The 21,640-nt window shown below is 34.9% G+C and overlaps 1 pseudogene; it reads left to right on the top strand.

The window, feature by feature from the left end:
- Nucleotides 1-585: 585 nt before the first annotated feature.
- Nucleotides 586-16,344, top strand: LOC132364376 (probable E3 ubiquitin-protein ligase HECTD2; annotated as a pseudogene).
- The last annotated feature ends 5,296 nt before the right edge of the window (nt 16,345-21,640 follow it).

Here is a 21,640-nt window from a genome sequence, read left to right as displayed (position 1 = left end):
CCGTGAGCCACAACTACTGAGCCTGCGCGTCTGGAGCCTGTGCTCCGCAACGGGAGAAGTGGCGACAGTGATAGGCCCGCGCACCGCAATGAAGAGTGGCCCCCGCCCGCCGCAACTGGAGAAAGCCCTCGCACAGAAACGAAGACCCAACACAGCCAAAAATAAATAAATAAATTAAAAAAAAAGAGGTACAAACTTCTTATTTAAAAAAAAATAATAATAATAATAATAATAGTCCAAAAAACAAGTTAATCTCATCTAAAAACACCCTTACAGAAACATCCACAATAATGTTTGACTACATACCTGGGCACTAACCCAACTAAGTTGACATGTAAATTTAACAATCACAAAGGAAAATTCCATGAAAAGTACAGTAGTATCACTGATTTGAGAATGCACAGATCAGAAATCAGTAAGTTTGAAATAACTGAAATTTGCAGGGCAGAGTTATGGAAAGGAGGGATATATTCCAAAGGGTTTCAGAAATCTAATCAGGTTCTCTATTCTTATTAAGATGTACACGCCTTGCTTGAGTGAGTCTCTACAATGTTGGAAAATAGAGGACAGGGAAGCTGTGAGTAAATGGTTCCAAGAGTTTTCAAAGGGGTGGAAATTATTCAAATTTCCACCATCCTGAATGAAGCATCTTTGTTGATCACTAAAGCATTCAATAAAGACCCCAGTTGGGTAAGTACTTCTGAATTATTAGTGTAGTGTAGCTAAATTATTATCTTGGCAAAGGCTACTCTATAACTGTCATGATAAAATTTAAGACCAAGCCTCAAAAATATCAAACTTAATCTCAAGTAATTTAACTCCCTATTAGAACCATTTTAAAGAAAACAACAAAATCCTGACACTCAACAACATGAAATACACAATGTCCAGTATCTAATAAAAACTTACTAGACATGCCAAGAACAGGAAAATGTGACTCTTGGTCAGAAAAAATGACTCAATTGAAACAACCCCAATATAGTAGAAATGATGGAATTAGCAGGCAAGGACTTAATCAGTTATTACAATTACATTCATGCATTAAAATAAAAGCATGAACATAATAAGGAAAGAAAGAAAAGATATACAAGAAGAAAACAAAATTCCAGATCTGAAAAATAAATATAATATCTGAAACCAAAATTCACTGGATTAAATTAACAGTAAATTAGAATCTACCAAATAAATGTAATGAACTTGAAGGCAAGTGCAATAAAACAAAAATAAAGCACAGAAACAATAAAGACTGATGAAAATGAATAGATTTTCAGTGAATAGTGGAATGCATTGATAATTGAATTACTGTAAATGATATAAACATTTGAATTAAGAGCAGAAAAAGTTAAACTATATTTTCAAAAGCATGACTCAACTATATGCTTTCTCCAAAATCAAAAATCAAAAAGGCATTTTAAATCCATAGATGTAGATTTAAAGAAAAAAGATTGAAGAAGATAGACTATGTGAAGAAATAAGAAGACAGTCACTATGGTAGATAGTCCAGTGGTATCTCAAAAATTAAACATAGAATTACCACATGATGCACCAATTCTTTTCTAAGGTATATACTATAAATAACTGAAAACAGGTCCTCAAATAATTGTACATAATGTTACAGTAGCATTATTCACAATAGTCAAAAAGTGAAGACAACCCAAATGTCCATCAATGGTTGAATGGATAAAGACAATGTGTTATATATGCACAGTGGAATATTATTTAGTCATTAAAAAGGAACAAAGTACTGAAACTTATTACAACATGGATGAACATCAAAAACATTATGCCACTTGAAAGAAGTCAAACACAAAAGATACATTATATTTTTTGTGTTATTCTGTTTATATGAAATATCCAGAATAGATACATCCTTAGAGACAGAAAGCAGACTGGTGGTTTCCAGGGGCTGGAGGAAACTGGGGAGATGGCTTATGGGGCTTGGGGTTTTATTTCAGGGTGATTAAAACGATTTGGAACTACATAGAGGTGATAGTTGTACACTACTGGAAATGTACTAAAGGACACTGAGTTGTACACTTTAAAATGGTTAAATTTATATGATGTGAATTTAGCCTCAATAAAACGAAAGTAAAAAAATAAGAAGAAAGCTAGAGTGGCTACATCATTATCAAATAAAGTGGACTTCAGACCATGGAAAGTTACAATGGTTAAAGAGGGTTATTTCATAATGGTAAAAAATTAATTCATCAGTACCATATAACAAGAACTGTTATAAAATTAACAAGAAGATCCATTCTGTTTTACTCTGGAAAAGAGACCCAGGATTAACTGATGTTAGTTACAGGAAGGCAGCTTAATGTGAAGAAGAAATTTAATGGTAAATAATTTCAATCAATGAATTAAATTCAATATGGCTAAAGGAAGGAATATGGCCTCAAGCCTGAGTTCAAATCCCAGTTCTGCTATTTAGCAGATTTGTGACCTTGTATCAATACAATTTACTTAACTGCTCATATCATCAGTTTCTCACCTGCAAAACAGTTAATAATAAAATCTGCTTTACAGTGATGTAAGAATTATACTAAATTATGTATGTAAGGCAGCTCAGGACCTATAGTAGATGTTCAATAAATGTAATTATAAACTACTACTGAAAGATACTGGTGTAAGTGAGAAGTACAATAGATTTAACTAGAGGAGAGGATATGAGTAATAGGTTATTTAAACCAAAAGAAAATCTTACAGATGGTTCAGGAATTTCCTTCTTTTGCAGTAACAGTGCATAATATGTTACATAGTATCTTTCCTATTAAGTGAAACCAACAGATTTGAGACCCAAATTTTAAAAATCAAACCTAAAAGTCAGTTTGAATACTCCTGTTTTCTTGGTGGAAATTTGCCATTTCATGAATGGTATTAAAAGATGTAAGAAGCTACTCTTTCAACTGTAAACACTTTTTTTGAAGGAGTAAGAGGGAATGGAATTTGTTAATATAGACATAGTAGATATAAAATTTCTAGTTTTTTCTTATGAAGTTGCTTCTCAGTTTTGGGATAACCTGTACTCCCCCTATGTAGGACTATCCCTATTTTGAGTGAAATTTAAATAGGAGACTATTGCAGGAAGCAGAAAAGTGGTAAGTCCCAACAATATTTTATAATGATCACTCTGGCTATTATGATGAAAATGGACTGGATGTGAACAAAGATAGATATAGGGAGAATAGTTAACGGCTATCAAAGTAATCTAGGCAAAACATAATATTCACAAGCGGACCGGAAAGAAGTGGTCGGTTGCAATATATATATATATATATATATTTTTTTTTTTAAACATCTTTATTGGAGTATAATTTTTTTACAATGGTGTGTTAGTTTCTACTTTATAAAAAAGTGAATCAGCTATACATATACATATATCACCATATCTCCTCCCTCTCGCGTCTCCCTCCCACCCTCCCTATCCCACCCCTCTAGGTGGTCACAGAGCACCGAGCTGATCTCCCTGTGCTATGTGGCTGCTTCTCATTAGCTATCTATTTTACATTGGGAGTGTATATATGTCCATGCCACTCTCTCACTTCGTCCCAGCTTACCCTTCCCCCTCCCCGTGTCCTCAAGTCCATTTTCTACGTCTGCATCTTGATTCTTGTCCTGCCCCTAGGTTCTTCAGAACCTTTTTTTTCTTTTTTTTTAGATTCCATATATATGTATTAACATACGGTATTTGTTTTCAATTTTCTGACTTACTTCACTCTGTATGACAGACTCTAGGTGCATCCACCTCATTACAAATAACTCAATTTTGTTTCTTTTTATGGCTGAGCAATATTCCATTGTATATATGTGCCATATCTTCTTTATCTATTCATCTGTCAATGGACACTTAGGTTGCTTCCATGTCCTGGCTATTGTAAATAGAATGACAATGAACATTGTGGTACATGACTCTTTTTGAATTATGGTTTCCTCAGGGTATATGCCCAGTAGTGGGATTGCTGGGTTGTATGGTAGTTCTATTGTCAGATTTTAAGGAACCTCCATACTGTTCTCCATAGTGGCTGTATCAATTTACATTCCTACCAACAGTGCAAGAGGGTTTCCTTTTCTCCACACTCTCTCCAGCATTTATTGTTTGTAGATTTTTTGATGATGGCCATTCTGACTGGTGTGAGGTGATACCTCATTGTAGTTTTGATTTGCATTTCTCTAATGATAAGTGATGTTGAGCATTCTTTCATGTGTTTGTTGACAATCTGTATATCTTCTTTGGAGAAATGTCTGTTTAGATCTTCTGCCCATTTTTGGATTGGGTTGTTTGTTTTTTTGATATTGACCTGCATGAACTGCTTGTAAATTTTGGAGATTAATCCTTTGTCAGTTGTTTCATTTGCAAATATTTTCTCCCATTCTGAGGGCTGTCTTTTCGTCTTGTTTATGGTTTCCTTTGCTATGCAAAACTTTTAAGTTTCATTAAGTCCAATTTGTTTATTTTTGTTTTTATTTCCATTTCTCTAGGAGGTGGGTCAAAACGGATCTTGCTGTGATTTATGTCATAAAGTGTTCTGACTATGTTTTCCTCTACGAGTTTTGTAGTGTCTGGACTTATATTTAGGTTTTTAATCATTTTGAGTTTATTTATGTGTATGGTGTTAGGGAGTGTTCTAATTTCATTCTTTTACATATAGCTGTCCAGTTTTCCCAGCACTACTTATTGAAGAGGCTGTCTTTTCTCTATTGTATATTCTTGCATCCTTTATCAAAAGTAAGGTAACCATATGTTCATGGGTTTAACTCTGGGCTTTCTATCCTGTTCCATTGATCTATATTTCTGTTTTTGTGCCAGTATCATACTGTCTTGAATACTGTAGCTTTGTAGTAGAGTCTGAAGTCTGGGAGCCTGATTCATCCAGCTCCATTTTTCTTTCTCAAGATTTGCTTTGGCTATTCGGGGTCTTTTGTGTTTCCATACAAATTGTGAAATTTTTTGTTCTAGTTCTGTGAAAAATGCCATTGGTAGTTTGAAAGGGATTGCACTGAATCTGTAGATTGCTTTGGGTAGTATAGTCATTTTCACAATATTGATTCTTCTAATCCAAGAACGTGGTATATCTCTCCATCTGTTTGTGTCATCGATGATTTCCTTCATCAGTGTCTTATAGTTTTCTAAGTCTTTTACCTCCTTAGGTAGGTTTATTCCTAGGTATTTTATTCTTTTTGTTGCAATGGTAAATGGGAATGTTTCCTTAATTTCTATTTCAGATGTTTCATCATTAGTGTATAGGAATGCAAGAGATTTCTAGGCATTAATTTTGTATCCTGCTACTTTACCATATTCATGGATTAGCTCTAGTAGTTTTCTGGTAGCATCTTTAGGTTTCTCTATGTATGGTATCATGTCATATGCAAACACTTACAGCTTCTTCTTTTCCAATTTGGATTCCTTTTATTTCCTTTTCTTCTCTGATTGCCATGGCTAAAACTTCCAAAAGTATGTTGAATAATAGGGGTGAGAGTGGACAACCTTGTCTTGTTCCTGATCTTAGAGTAAATGGTTTCACTTTTTGACCATTGAGAATGATGTTGGCTGTGGGTTTGTCATATAGGGCCTTTATTATGTTGAGGTAGGTTCCCTCTATGCCCACTTTCTGGAGTGTTTTTATCATAAATGGGTGTTGAATTTTGTTGAAAGCTTTTTCTTCATCTATTGAAATGATCATATGGTTTTGCTCCTTCAGTTTGTTAATATGATGTATCACATTGATTGATTTGCATATATTGAAGAATCCTTGTATTCCTGGGATAAACACCACTTGATCATGGTTTATGATCCTTTTAATGTGCAGTTGGATTCTGTTTGCTAAGATTTTGTTGAGGATTTTTGCATCTAGGTTCATCAATGAAGTTGGCACGTAGTTCTCTTTCTTTGTGACATCTTTATCTGATTTTGGTATGAGGGTGATGGTGGCCTCATAGAATGAGTTTGGGAGTGTTCCTCGCTCTGCTATATTTTGGAAGACTTTGAGAAGGTTAGGTGTTAGCTCTTCTCTAAATGTTTAATAGAATTCTCCTGTGAAGCCATCTGGTCCTGGGTTTTTGTTGGAAGATTTAATCACAATCTCAATTTCAGTATTTGTGATTGGTCTGTTTATATTTTCTATTTCTTCCTGGTTCAATCTCAGAAGGTTGTGCTTTTCTAAGAATTTTTCCATTTCTTCCAGGTTGTCCATTTTATTGGCAAAAGTTGCTTGTAGTAATCTCTCATGATCCTTTGTATTTCTGCAGTGTCAGTTGTTACTTCTCCTATTTTATTTCTAATTCTATTGATTTGAGTCTTCTCCCTTTTTTTCTTGATAAGTCTGGCTAATGGTTTATCAATTTTGTTTATCTTCTCAAAGAAGCAGCTTTTAGTTTTATTGATGTTTGCTATTGTTTCCTTCATTTCTTTTTCATTTATTTCTGAACTGATCTTTATGATTTCTTTCCTTCTGCTAACTTTGGGGGTTTTTTGGTTCTTCTTTCTCTAATTGTTTTAGGTGTAAGTTTAGATTGTTCATTTGAGATGTTTCTTGTTTCTTGAGGTAGGACTGTATTGCTATAAACTTCCCTCTTAGAACTGCTTTTGCTGCATCCCATAGGTTTTGGGTCGTCGTGTTTTCATTGTCATTTGTTTCTAAGTATTTTTTGGTTTTCTCTTTGATGTCTTAAGTGATCTCTTGGTTATTAAGTAGCGTATTGTTTAGCCTCCATGTGTTTGTATTTTTTACAGATTTTTTTTCTGTAATGAATATCTAGTCTTATAGCATTGTGGTCAGAAAATATACTTGATACTATTTCAATTTTCTTAAATTTACCAAGGCTTGATTTGTCACCCAAGATATGATCTATCCTGGAGAATGTTCCATGAGCACTTGAGAAGAAATTGTACTCTGTTGTTTTTGGATTGAATGTCCTATAAATAGCAATTAAGTCCATCTTGTTTAATGTATCATTTAAAGCTTGTGTTTCCTAATTTATTTTCATTTTGGATGATCTGTCCATTGGTGAAAGTGGGGTGTTAAATTCCCCTAATATGATTGCGTTATTGTTGATTTCCCCATTTATAGCTGTTAACATTTTCCTTATATACTTTGGTGCTCCCATGTTGGGTGCATAAATATTTACAATTGTTATATCTTCTTCTTGGATTCATCCCTTCATCATTCTATAGTTTCCTTCTTTGACTTTTGTAATAGTCTTTATTTTATAGTCCATTTTGTCTGATATGAGAATTGCTACTCCAGCTTCCTTTTGATTTCCATTTGCATGGAATATCTTTTTCCATCCCCTCACTTTCAGTCTCTATGTGTCCCTAGGTCTGAAGTGGGTGTCTTGTAGACAGCGTATATACAGGTCTCGTTTTTGTATCCATTCAGCCAGTCTATGTCTTTTGGTTGGCGCATTTCATCCATTTACATTTAAGGTAGTTATCGATATGTATGTTCCTATTTCCATTTGCTCAATTGTTTTGGGTTTGTTATTGTGGGTCTTTTCCTTCTCTTGTGTTTCCTGCCTAGAGAAATTACTTTAGCATTTGTTGTAAAGCTGGTTTGGTGATGCTGAATTCTCTTACCTTTTGCTTGTCTGTAAAGGTTTTAATTTCTCTGTCGAATCTGAATGAGATCCTTGCTGGGTAGAGTAATCTTGGTTGTAGGTTTTTCCTTTCATCAGTTTAAATATGTCCTGCCACTCCCTTCTGGCTTGCAGAGTTTCTGCTGAAAGATCAGCTGTTAACTTTATGGGGATTCCCTTTTATGTTATTTGTTGTTTTTCCCTTGCTGCTATTAATATTTTTTCTTTGTATTTAATTTTTGATAGTTTGATTAATATGTGTCTTGGCATGTTTCTCCTTGGATCTATCCTGTATGGTACTCTCTGCCCTTCCTGGAGTTGATTGACTATTTCCTTTCCCATAATAGGGAAATTTTCAACTATAATCTCTTCAAATATTTTCTCAGTCCCTTTCTTTTTCTTCTTCTGGGGCCCCTATAATTTGCATGTTGGTGCATTTAATGTTGTCCCAGATGTCTCTGAGACTGTCTTTAATTATTTTCATTCTTTTTTCTTTTTTCTGCTCTGCAGTAGTTATTTCCACTATTTTATCTTCCTGGTCACATATCCGTTCTTCTGCCTCAGTTATTCTGCTATTGATTCCTTCTAGAGAATTTTTCATTTCATTTATTGTGTTGTTCATCATTGTTTGTCTGCTCTTTAGTTCTTGTAGGTCCTTGTTAAATGTTTCCTGTAATTTTCTCCATTCTATTTCCAAGATTTTGTATCATCTTTACTCTCATTACTGTGAATTCTTTTTCAGGGAGACTGCCTTTTTCCTCTTCATTTTTTTCGTCTGGTGTGTTTTTACCTTGCCCCTTCTTCAGCTGTGTGTTTCTCTGTTTTCTCATTTGGTTAACTTACTGTGTTTGGGGTCTCCTTTTTTCAGGCTGCAGGTTCGTAGTTCCCGTTGCTTTTGGTGTCTGCCCCCAGTGGGTAAGGTTGGTTCAGTGGGCTGTGTAGGTTTCCTGGTGGAGGGGATTAGTGCATGTGCTCTGGTGGATGAGGCTGGATCTTGTCTTTCTGGTGGGCAGGACCACGTTCGGTGGTGTGTTTTGTGATGTCTGTGACCTTATTATAATTTTAGGCTTCGTCTCTGCTAATGGGTGTGATTGCATTCCTGTCTTGCTAGTTGCATGGCATAGGGTGTCCAGCACTGTAGCTTGCTGGTCATTGAGTGGAGCTGGGTCTTAACACTGAGGTGGCGATCTCTGGGAGACCTGTCGCTGTTTGATATTACATGGAGCCAGGAGGTCTCTGGTGCACCAATGTCCTGAACTCAGCTCTCCCACCTCAGTGGCACAGGCCTGACACCTGGCCGGAGCACCAAAACCCTGTCATCCACCCAGCTCAGAAGAAAAGTGAGAAAAAAAGAAAGAAAGAAAAAAATAAAATAAAATATTAAAATAAAAATTAAAAAAAATTAAGATTAAAAAAATTAAAAAGTAATTAAAAAAAGAAAAAATAAAAAAGAAAGAAAGAAGGAAGAGAGCAACCAAACCAAAAAAGAAATCCACCAATGATAACAAGTGCTAAAAACTATATTTAAAAAAAAAAAAAACAGACAGAGAGAACCCTAGGACAAATCACACAAAGAAGCATATACATCACACTCAGAAAAAGAGAAAAAGGAAAAAAATATATATATCTACATAAAAAAAAAAAAAAAATGGAAGAGAGCAACCAAATCAATAAACAAATCCACCAATGATAATAAACTCTAAATACTAAACTAAGATAAACATAAAACCAGAAACAAATTAGGTGCAGAAAGCAAGCCCCAAGTCTACAGTTGCTCCCAAAGTTCACAACCTCAATTTTCAGATGATTTGCTGTCTATTCAGGTATTCCACAGATGCAGGGTACATCATGTTGATTGTGGAGTTTTAACCTGCTGCTCCTGAGGTTGCTGGGAGAAATTTCCCTCTCTCTTCTTTGTTCGCACAGCTCCCGGGGCTCAGCTTTGGATTTGGATCTGCCTCTGCGTGTAGGTCACCTGAGGGCGTCTGTTCTTCACTCAGACAGGACAGGGTTAAAGGAGCAGCTGATCTGGGGCTCTGGCTCACTCAGGCCGGGGGGAGGGAGGGGTACGGAATGCGGGGCAAGCCTGCAGTGGCCGAGGCTGGCGTGCCATTGCAACAGCCTGAGGCGTGCCTTGTGTTCTCCCAGGGAAGTTGTCCCTTGATCACAGGGCCCTGGCAGTGGCAGGCTGCACAGCTCCCAGGAGGAGAGGTGTGGGTAGTGATCTGTGCTTGTACACAGGCTTCTTGGTGGCTGCAGCAGGAGCCTTAGCATTTCATGCCCGTCTCTGGTGTCCCTGCTGATAGCCGTGACTTGCGCCTGTCTCTGGAGCTCGTTTAGGTGGTGCTCTGAATCCCCTCACCTCGCGCACCCTGAAACAGTTGTCTCTTGCCTCTTAGGCAGGTCCAGACTTTTTCCCAGTCTCCCTCCTGGCTAGCTGTGGCACACTAACCCCCTTCAGGCTGTGTTCACACAGCCAACCCCAGTCCTCTCTCTGGGATCTGACCTCCAAAACCAGAGCCTCAGCTTCCAGCCCCTACCCATTCAGCGGGTGAGCAGACAAGCCTCTCAGGCTGGTGAGTGCTGGTCGGCACTGATCTTCTCTGCAGGTATTTCTCTGCTTTGCCCTCTGCACCCCTATTGCTGCACTCTCCTCCATGGCTCTGAAGCTTCCCCTCCCGCCACCCCCCATCTCCACCAGTGAAGGGGCTTCCTGGTGTGTGGAAACTTTTCCTCCTTCACAGCTCCCTCCCAGAGGTGCAGGTCCCATCCCTATTCTTTTGTCTCTGTTTTTTCTTTTTTATTTTGCCCTACCCATGTACGTGGGGAGTTTCTTGCCTTTTGGGAAATCTGACATCTTCTGCCAGCATTCAGTAGGCATTCTGTAGGAGTTGTTCCACATGAAGATGTGTTTCTGATGTATTTGTGGGGAGGAAGGTGATCTCCACTTTTTACTTCTCTGCCATTTTGAAGGTCTCTGCAAGATATATTTTGAAAGTAGAGGCAATGGGATTCCCTTACAAAGTGAATATAGGGTATTAAATGAAGAAAACAATCAGTAATGTCGCCAAGGTTTTTTTTTTTTTTCTTTTTTTTGCCTGACCAAATGGAGAAATAAAATTGCTATCAATTGAGAGGGAGGACACTGAAGTTGGAGCAAGTTTGGGGCACAGAAGTAGCAGTTCATTTGAACAGGTGAAGGGTGAGATGTTATAAATTATCCAAATGGAGATGTTGAGGACACAGTTGGGTATACAGAGTCAGAGCTTGGGAAACAAATTTGGTAACCATCAGCATAAAGTTGGTATTTAAACCTATGAGACTAGATGAGATCATTAAGGGAGTGAGTGAAGATAGAGAAGAGAAGATCAAGGACTGAGCCCTGGGTTCTTCCATGTTATCAATCTGGAAAAGAGGAAGCCCAGCTAATGACACTGAGCAAGACTAACCTATGAGCTACAGGGAAAACCAAGATATAGAAATGTGAGCATTATTAAGGAATATGTAGTTAATATTCTCTTTGGGAACACTGACATGCTTTTTTTTTTTGCCATTTTGTAAAGATTTTTATTATGAGCAGAGAGCTGTGGTTTTTGTTTTACAAGAAAGAGCATGAACTATGGAGGCCAAGATCCTGAATAAAATTGAAAAAAATTACCTCTAATCAACTATGTGATGCTGGTCAAGTGCTGCATATGTCTTTAACCCTCCATTTTTCATCTGCAAAATATAAATAATGGATATGTAAAATGTGTGCAAATAAGAAACTTTATTTTTATCAATTTGACATAAAATATCCTATATATTTCATTTCCCCTACATGCTATGAATAATTCCAATGTTTCTTCGTATTTTGACTTGTTTGTTGTAGTAGGAAAAATTATATGATTAATATGTTTTATAATTTCTTAATACATGTTTAACTTCTAGGGAAACTGTGCTTTCTCTTATTTAACAGAAAAAAAAAAAAAAATGTTTTGGTTCTTTACCCAAAGCCTTACACTTTTAGTTCTTGCCTGTTCTGGCATATTATAATTTGTATAGTTTGTAACAGGTCTTTCTCTTTTGTTTCAAATGGAAATCAACTATTGTTGTGAAACATTCACAGACCTAGATTTCTTAATTTCTCAAAGTCCAATTTTGTACTAACATTCTGTAAATCACTGACTTTTAATAGCCTTAGAACAGAGCTTCCCCAGGAAGGAAAACATAAAACACCAGAGGCATGAGATCTGAAATCTTTTTATATCAACACCCAGTGTTTAGATCTGGTTATGTTTAACATTCGATTGGTAGAATCCTATATCCTAGAAGAGTAGGTAGTCAAACTCCTTCCCTTTTCCTCTCTCTGCCTCCATGCCCTACATAAACAAAACCAATATATTTCCTTCAAATCTCGTATGTTGGAGCTTTACCCATCCTTTAATGTCTGACAAAAATACCACTCTTTCTATAAAAACATTCTCATCTAAATCATTTGGAAATCTCTGATTATCACCATTTTATAATTATTATTATTTTTAATGAGGATATATGTATAATTATTTTTATAAATAGATTTTCTTGGACCATTTTATTAGATACTCAAAGATAGAGACTAGGCCTTATGTATACCTCATATCATTTAAATTTAGTGGTTACTCAAATATATGGGTTGATACAACAATAGCAGACTACACTTTTTTTAAAACACTATGGAATATTCACTAAGATAAACCATATCCTGAGTCATAAAACAAACCTCAACAAATGTAAGATACTTGTAATTTTTATAGTATGTTCTATGAAAACAATAGAATCAAACTAGAAATTAGTCTAGTCTCTAAAAAAGTCTCTATACTTGGAAACAGCCTAAATAATCCTTGGGTCAAGGAAGAAATCTCAAAGTAAATTAAAAATTCATAGAACTAAATAAAAATGAAAATACAACATATTAAAATACGTGAGATTCACCAAAAGCCTCTAATCAATAATGTAAAAAAAAATTTAAAAAGAATGACAAAAAGATAGGAAAAGAATAGCAAAATATACCCAAAGCAAGAATAAGGAAGAAATAATAAAGACACAAGTAGAAATCAATGCAATTGAAAACAGGAAAACAATAGAGAAAATCAATGAAAAAGAAGTTGTTTCTTTTGGAAAAAATTAAAATTGATAATGCTCTACTAAGACTGACAAAGAAAGCAACTAGCAAAGACATAAATTACTAATATTAAGAATGAAACAAGAAACATCACTACAGATCTTGTAGTCATTAAAAGCATAAGAGGAGACTACTGCAAACAATTCTGCAGTCATAAATTCAATTTAGAAGAAATGGACAAATTCCTCAAAACCCACAAACTACTAAGGCTCAGTAAAGATGAAATAGTCAAACTAAATAATCTTATTACCTTTAAAGAAATTGAATTTGTAATTTAAAAGCTCTCCAAAAAGAAACCAGACCCAGATGTTTCACTGAAGATTTCTACCAAACAGTTAAAGAATACAACAATTTTATATAATCTCTTCCAGAATATAAAAGTGTAAAACATTTTCCAACACATTCTATAAGACTAGTATCAACATGATATCAAAACCAGACAAGGACAGCACAAAATAAAAAGGAAAGAAAGAGGAAAAACATCTACAGACCAGTATCTCCATGAGCTTACACATAAAAACTGTCAACAAAATATTAGAAAATTGAATCCAGAAAAGTATTAAAAAAATACATCATTACCAAGTGAAATCTATAACAGGTATGGAAGACTTCTTCAACATTTGAAAATCAATCAATTTAATTCACCATACCTATAAGCGGAAAAAGAAAAATCAAGTGGCATATCAATTGACAAAGATAAAGCATTTTAGAAAATCCAACATTAATTCATGATAAAAACTCTAAGCATATTAGTAATAAAGTGGAATTACCTCAATCTGATGAAGAGCATCTACTAAAATTTCCAGCTATCACCATGCATCAAGAGTGAAAGACTGCCTCCAACATAGATCACATGCTGGGCCACAAAGCAAACCTTGGTAGATTTAAGAAAATTGAAATCATATCAAGCATCTTTTATGACCACAACACTATGAGATTAAAAATCAACTACAAGAAAAAAAAAAAAAAAACCACTGCAAAAAACACAGCCACATGGAGGCTGAACAATATGTTACTCAACAGCCAATGGATCACTGAAGAAATCAAAGAGGAAATTAAAAGAAAAAAAAACCTAGAGACAAATGAAAACGAAAACAAGATGATCTAAAACCTATGGGGCACAGTAAAACCAGTTCTAAGAGGGAAGTTTATAATGATACAAGCTTACCTTAGGAACAAGAAAAATCTCAGATAAACAACCTAAACTTACACCTAAAGCAAGTAGAGAAAGAAGAACAAACAAAACCCCATTAGTAGAAGGAAAGAAATCATAAAGATCAGAGCAGAAATAAATGAAAGATAGACTAAAAAAATCAATGAACCCCAAAACTGATTGTTTGAAAAGATAAATAAAATTGATAAACCTTTAGCCAGAATCATCAAAAAAAAGGGAGAGGGCCCAAATCAATAAAAGCAGAATTGAAAAAAAAGTTACTACAACCAGCACCACAGAAATACAAAGAATCATAAGAGACTATTATGATCAACTATACACTGATAGAATGGAAAACCTAGAAGAAATGGACAAATACTTAGAAAGGTACAATCTCCTGAGACTGAATCAGAAAGAAATAGAAAGTATGAACAGACCAATTACCAGGACTGAAATTGAATCAGTAATTAAAAAACTCCCAACAAGCAAAAGTCCAGGATCAGATATGTATATGTATCTGATATATATATAACTGAATCACTTTGAATCTCTTTGTTGGACACCTGAAAGTAATACAATATTGTAAATCAAATATACTTCAATAAAAATAAATTAATTAAAAACAGAGTGAGCTACCTGGGTTCTTCGGTGGGGCTAATGGCTGACTCTGGGAGGGCTCACGCTAAGGCGTACTTCCCAGAACTTCTGCTGCCTGTGTCCTTGTCCTCACGGTGAGACAGAGCCACCCCCCGCCTCTGCAGGAGACCCTCCAACACTAGCAGCCTCAAGACATTCAGAAGACAGTATTAAAGGAAATCATTAACAGCCTGTTACAAGAATGGAAATGTCCACGAACAAAAGATTACCTTAGAGCATATTTTATACTTTTACAGAATCCTCAATTTAATAACACATCTACATATGTCATCTATGCTCACTTGCTATGACAGATAGCTACGTTAGTGGAAGCTGACCATCATTTCCTAGTTCACTGGTTTAAAAAATTATCCCAGAAGAGGTTCAAACAACTGGTAGAGAGATTGCTGCAATTTATTTCTTTACGCCTGTTTCCTGCAAAGCCTGAAGAATTTCCACCTATATCAAAGCGTTCCTGGTGGATCCCATCATCATCTAAAGTTGGCTTTACTTAATCCTGCAAACAATTTGGTTCTTCCTCCCCTTATTCCTTATACTGATTTCTATAATTCTACATTGGATCATATTGCTCTCATGGAAGAATACCACACCTGGCAGAGCTTTGGAAATTCTCACAGCAAAGTCTGGTGGATAAAGTATCTAGAAGACAGAGACCTGATATGAATATGTTATTTCTAAATATGAAAGTAAGGTGGACACATCTGGTCAGCGATTCTCTTGATGAGTTAACCCAGAAAAGAGCAGACTTGAAAAAGAAGTTGAAAGTTACCTTTGTAGGGGAAGCTGGTTTGGGTATGGGCGGCTTGACTAAAGAATGGTTCCTTCTTCTAATTCGCCAAATTTTTCATCCAGATTATGGCATGTTTACGTATTATAAGGATTCATACTGCCATTGGTTTAGCAGCTTTAAATGTGACAACTATTCTGAATTCCGATTGGTTGGAATTCTTATGGGACTAGCTGTTTATAACAGCATTGTTTTGGATATTCGTTTCCCCCCCTGCTGCTACAAGAAATTATTGAGCCCTCCCATCGTTCCTAAAGATCAAAATACGCCAGTGGGCATCTGCAGTGTTACCACTGACGACCTGTGTCAAATTATGCCTGAGTTGGCAGAAAAAAACACAACCACATGGAAGCTGAACAATATGTTACTAAACAGCCAATGGATCACTGAAGAAATCAAAGATAGATTAAGTGAACTCCTGTCATATGAAGGCAATGTTGAAGAAGATTTCTATTCAACATTTCAGGTGTTTCAAGAAGAATTCGGAATAATCAAGTCCCATAATTTAAAGCCAGGTGGTGATAAAATTCCAGTTACCAATCAAAATAGGAAAGAATATGCACAGCTTTATATTGACTTTCTTCTCAACAAATCCATGTATAAGCAGTTTGCTGCAGATTTCACAGTGTGTGTGCTTCAAATGCCCTAATGCTGCTTCGTCCAGAAGAGGTTGAAATTCTGGTCTGTGGAAGTCCTGAACTGGATATGCACGCCCTGCAGAGAAGTGCTCAGTATGATGGCTATGCGAAAACCGACTTGACTATATGATACTTTGGGGATGTTGTGCTTGGATTTCCTCTTGATCTTCAAAAGAAGTTGCTACATTTTACCACAAGAAGTGACAGAGTACCTGTAGGAGGAATGACTGATTTGAACTTTAAAATCTCAAAGAATGAAACGTCTACTAACTGGTTGCCTGTGGCCCACACCTGCTTCCGTCAACTTTGCCTTCCCCCCTACAAGAACAAAAAGGACCTGAAACAGAAATTGATTATTGGAATTTCAAATTCAGAAGGTTTTGGATTTGAGTAACCTAGAAGACTTGAAATATATTTTATATGTAGCATTCACTTCCCTCTTATTGTGCCTTTAAGCTTTTCATGTTTCTGTCTCAAAACACCTAGACAAAGCTCACCAACTTTAAAATACTGACTTTTTTTAAAATCAAATATGAAGTATGTTCAGTAGAGGCATGGTTTTCTAAAAATACAACACTGCTTGAGTGAGAAAAAGACCAGATGGCAGAGACAGGTGTGCGTCTAGTCCCTCTTTTTTATAGCACTTTATCATTCTCCATAAGTAGTTTGTCACAGGTGTTCCACTGGGAAAGTATCGTGCAGTAAAGCATGCACTGATGACAGAGTGGAGACCGGTGGCAGCTTGTGTGCTGCTAGCACACCATAGCAACACAGATAGCTACATTATCATTAATGTAAGGCATGTAGCCATATTTTCATATGGCGGTTAAACAACAGTATAATTGCAAATGCAATTTACAGGGTTTTTTGATATACTGGCTTTCATCCTCTAAGATTCTTTTCAACCGTTGCTGAAAAGCATGTAAATAACTACATAATAGCCTGAGAATAATGGAATTTTGATAGTGACATTTATTGCTAAAGATTTATTTTTACAAAGTAAATTCAGGGTTTTAGATGTGTTTACAGCTTTTACAAATCAATAAAGATGATTGTACAAGGGTGTAAAAAAAAAAAAAAAAACAGAGTGAAAAACTGAATATTTTCCCTCTAAAATTGGGATAAGGTGAGGATGTCTGTACTCACTACTCTTATTAAACTAGAAGTTCTAGTCAGTGCAATAGGGTGAGAAAAAAATTAAAGAAATAAATTGGCCCTATTTCCATATGATATGATTGTTTACATCGAAAATCTCAAAGAATATACAAAAAAATTCTTAGATCTATTAAGAGATTTCAACACAGTTGCAAGATTCATGAGTGACACATAAAAATCAATTGTATTTGTATATACTAAGAAGCAATCCCACTACTGGGTATATACCCAGAGAAAACCATAACTCAAAAAGACACATGCACCCCAATGTTCATTATGGCACTATTTACAATAGCCAGGTCATGGAAACAACCTAAATGCCCATTGACAGATGAATGGATAAAGAAGATGTGGTACATATATACAATGGAATATTACTCAGCCATAAAAAGGAATGAAATGGGGTCATTTACAGAGACATGGATGGACATAGAGACTGTCATACAGAGTGAAGTAAGTCAGAAAGAGAAAAACAAATATCATATATTAATGCATATATGTGGAATCTAGAAAAATGGTACAGATGAACCTGTTTGCAAGGCAGAAATAGAGACACAGACGTAGAGAACAAACATATGGGCACCAAGGGGGAAAAGGGGTATGGGATGAATTGGAAGATTGAGATTGACAAATACACACTAATATGTATAAAATAGATAACTAATGAGAACCCACTGTATAGCACAGGGGCTCCACTTCGTTGTACAGTAGAAACTAATGCAACATTGTAAAACAACTATATCCCAATTTTAAAAAAAATCAAAAGAAACATGTAGAAATCAAAATTTAAAAAAAAAAAATTACAATTGTCCCCCCAAAATAAAATAGTCAGGTATAACTGTAATAATACATGTAAAGGACTTTTATCCTAAAAATCACAAAATGTTGACAAAAGAAATCAAAGAAGACCCTAATGGATTCATGATTTACAATTCATGTTCATGGATTGTAACACTGGACATTATAAAGATGTCAATTCTCTTTAAATTGTTCTATAGGTTTAATGCAATTCTGTAAAAAAAAATGTGTCAAAGACATACTTGATCTTAGCCAATTTATACACTGTCCATATATACAGAGATTGACATTTTATCAGTATTTACAGGCATAAATTTTCACAATTTAACTCTCTTCATGTCATAAAATTTCTTCTCCCATTTCACATTGGTATGGTCTAAAAATTACTTTTAATTAACCTTTTGCTGGGTAGAAAGTGTTAAATGTCATTTGAGATTACGAAGCCTATAGATTTTGACTGATTTCCAATTTACAGCATTTTAAAAACTGTTATATAATATTTTCAATGCATAGATTTGTACACTTATTTCTTCAGCTTTTTAATTTAACAATAGTATGATTTACAGAAATGGGAGAGAGTTGTGAGCACTGAGAAGGTCCTTGGTTTTATTCCCAGCTTCAGATAGCAAATCTTGAAGTCATCTTCATGTGCTTTTATTCCACAGATGCTAAAGCTGTTTATTTTTAAATGTTTAGAATCACGTCTTCTTCTGATCTTTAAAATTCACAATGATTAGGGAATCTAGATTTTGAAATAAAGTACGTCCAAGGATATGTCAATGGCATTAAATAAAATCTGAAACTGAGCTTTTTAGGACGACATCTCCTTACTCAGATCAGGATTTACTTCATTTTTTTTCTCCCTGTATTTGGTAGAATTGAAAGTATTATTGCTTCTTGGCTTGAATGAGGGAATGGCTTACATTTATCGAATACAATTTATTCTTACAAATGGTCTCAAAAGTGAGGTAATCAGACATTGAGGCAACGGAAAAGAGTTATTATCATAATAAATTTACAAATTTATGTGCATTCTTTCTCTTCTTTATAAGTCTGTGAGGCCCTTGATACCATGCATTACATGTGACACCTCTCAGTTTCCAGATCAATGTTTTATTTTATGCTTCAGTATATCAGAGGATACTCTCATACTCAAACCAGTTCAAGCAAAAATTTTATTATTTCACATAACTGAAAAGTCCAGGGACAAATTTGGCTTTCAGGAAAATTGAATCAAAGATGCCATCATAATTCTGTCTCTGCCCCTTGATTCTGCTTTCCTGTGTTCTGGCTTCATCCTCAGGGAGATTCTCCCCACAGAACACTGTGAAAGCTTCACACTTATATTCTATAGCACTGTAAACCTAGTGGAAAGAGTGCTCCTCCCTTTTATATGTCCAGTTAAATTTCGAAGATTGAATGATAAGCCTGGAGTAAGTCATGTGTTGATCCCTAAACCATTTACTGTGGACAGCACATGTGCTGCTCTGATCAGATGTGCATGCATCAACCCCAACCAAAGTCACAGATGGAGTGCAGCACTGGGTGTTTTCTTGATGGAAACTGAGAATTTATTATTAGAAAATAGTAAATAGGGGCTGAACTGGCATAAATGAGATATCCAAACAATACACATCCAATACAAATGCCTGAAATAAAGTAATTAAAGCAATTAAATAATAAAAGTAAAACACGAATTAAAGAATGCTCTGAGATTTACATTTGAAAGAACAGTGTTGGAATTATGGTTCTGGCACTTTCAAGCCCTGTGGACTTAAGTAAATGATAAATACTCTGTGAGCTTTACTTTCCTTGTTTTTTTTATTTTTTGAGGAATAAACAAAATGTTTATAATCCACTAATGAGATAATTGTGTGCAGAGAAAAATTCAAAAGCATTTGAAAAATAAAATAATGTAACAGTTCAGCAGGTTTGTTGGAACTTAACAGATATCATAAAAATTAACCCTAACTTTATGCTTTAATAAATGGTGCAACACAAATTAAAAAATATACTATCTAAAATACTAACAAAAATATAAAGCATTCAAGAAAAATGTCCCACAAATACATATGAGACCTCCATAAAAAAAGAAATTTAAAAAATTAAGTCAGGTTTATTAAGCTATAATTTATATGCAATATATTTTTCTTTTTTCCAAGTACAGTTCTATGATTTTTAACAATGCACGCAGATGTGTAACCACTAGCACACTAAAGATAGTGAACATTTGCATCACTCCCCAAAATTCTCAAATGCTCCTTTGTCAACCTACTTTTCCCACATCCAGCCCATGGTTACCACTGTTCTTTTTTTGTTAGATAGATAGATATACACATCAAAGCCTTTACAATATCTTCCTGTATTCCTTACGAGCTTGAAAAGGTGAAATGTTATTTTATCAGCAAGGTATTAAAATGCATTTATAAATTCTTCTTGGCTTCAATCATGAATAAACATTTGCTGTTAGCAATTAAAAAAAAAAAAACTTACAGTTTTGGCTTTTCCAGAACATCATGTTAATGGAATAATACAATTTGTGGCTTTTTGAATCTGGCTTCTTACACTTAGCATCATGTATTTGCTAGTCATCCATCTGTTGCATACATCAGTAAATCCTTCCATTTTATTGCTGCATAGAATTCCTTTCCATGGTGTTCCACAGTTTGTTTATCCATTTAACAGTTGATTGACATTTGCGTTGTTTCTAGTTTTTGTCAATTATCAACATGCAATAAAATTTCCCATACAGGATTTTTTGTGAACATGTATTTTGTTTCTCTTGAGTAAATATGCAGGAACGAGATTTCTGAGTCAAATGATAAGTATCTAACTTTGTGAGAAAACTGATTTCTAACATGTCTATACTATTTTGCATTCCCACCAACAATGTATAAATATTCCACATTCTTGCCAGTACCTGGTACTGTCTGTTCTATTTTAGTCATTCTAATACATATGTAATAATATTTCACTGTGATTTTCATTTGCATTTCCTTAATGACTAATGGTAGTAAACATCTTTTCATGTTTTTACTTGCTACCTATGCATCATCTTTGATGAAGTTTCTGCTCAAATCTTCTGCACATTTTTAATTGAGTTATTTTCTTATTAAGTTATAATGGGTCTTTATATATTCTGAATACAAATCCCTCATCAGAGAATTATTTTGTATATATTGTCTCCTAGTCTAAAGTTATCCTGTCATTTTCTAAAGAGTGCCTTTTGAAATGCAAAAGTTTTAATTTTGAGGAAGTCCAATTCATCAATTTTTTAAAAACATTATGGTTCATGACTTTTGTGTTGTAGCTAAGAAAATTTTTGTTTGACCCAAGGCCACAAGGATTTTCTTCTATGTTTTATTCTAATAGTTATAATTTTAAGTTTGATATTTATGTTTATCATTCATTTCAACTTAATTAATCTTTGTATAGTGCAAGGTGGGATTGAGAGTTCTTTTGTAGAAAAATATCTCATAGTTTCAGCATTATTTGTTTAAATTACTATCCTGAACTTCCTTGGCTTCCTTGATGAAAATTGGTTAACCATATATGTGAGCCTATGTCTGGAATCTCTTTATTATTATTTATAGGTCTATACTTTAGCCAATACCATACTGCAGTAGATTAAACAGATAGATAGTAATGAGTATAAATATATTTATAAGATAATTATATATAAATATATACATATTTATGCTATTTTTATCATTTAGTACTTATATAATTGGTATATA

Source organism: Balaenoptera ricei, chromosome 4, assembly GCF_028023285.1.
Source record: "Balaenoptera ricei isolate mBalRic1 chromosome 4, mBalRic1.hap2, whole genome shotgun sequence".
In the NCBI taxonomy this organism is placed as follows: Eukaryota; Metazoa; Chordata; class Mammalia; order Artiodactyla; family Balaenopteridae; genus Balaenoptera; species Balaenoptera ricei.
This window is presented reverse-complemented; position numbering and strand designations above follow the sequence as displayed.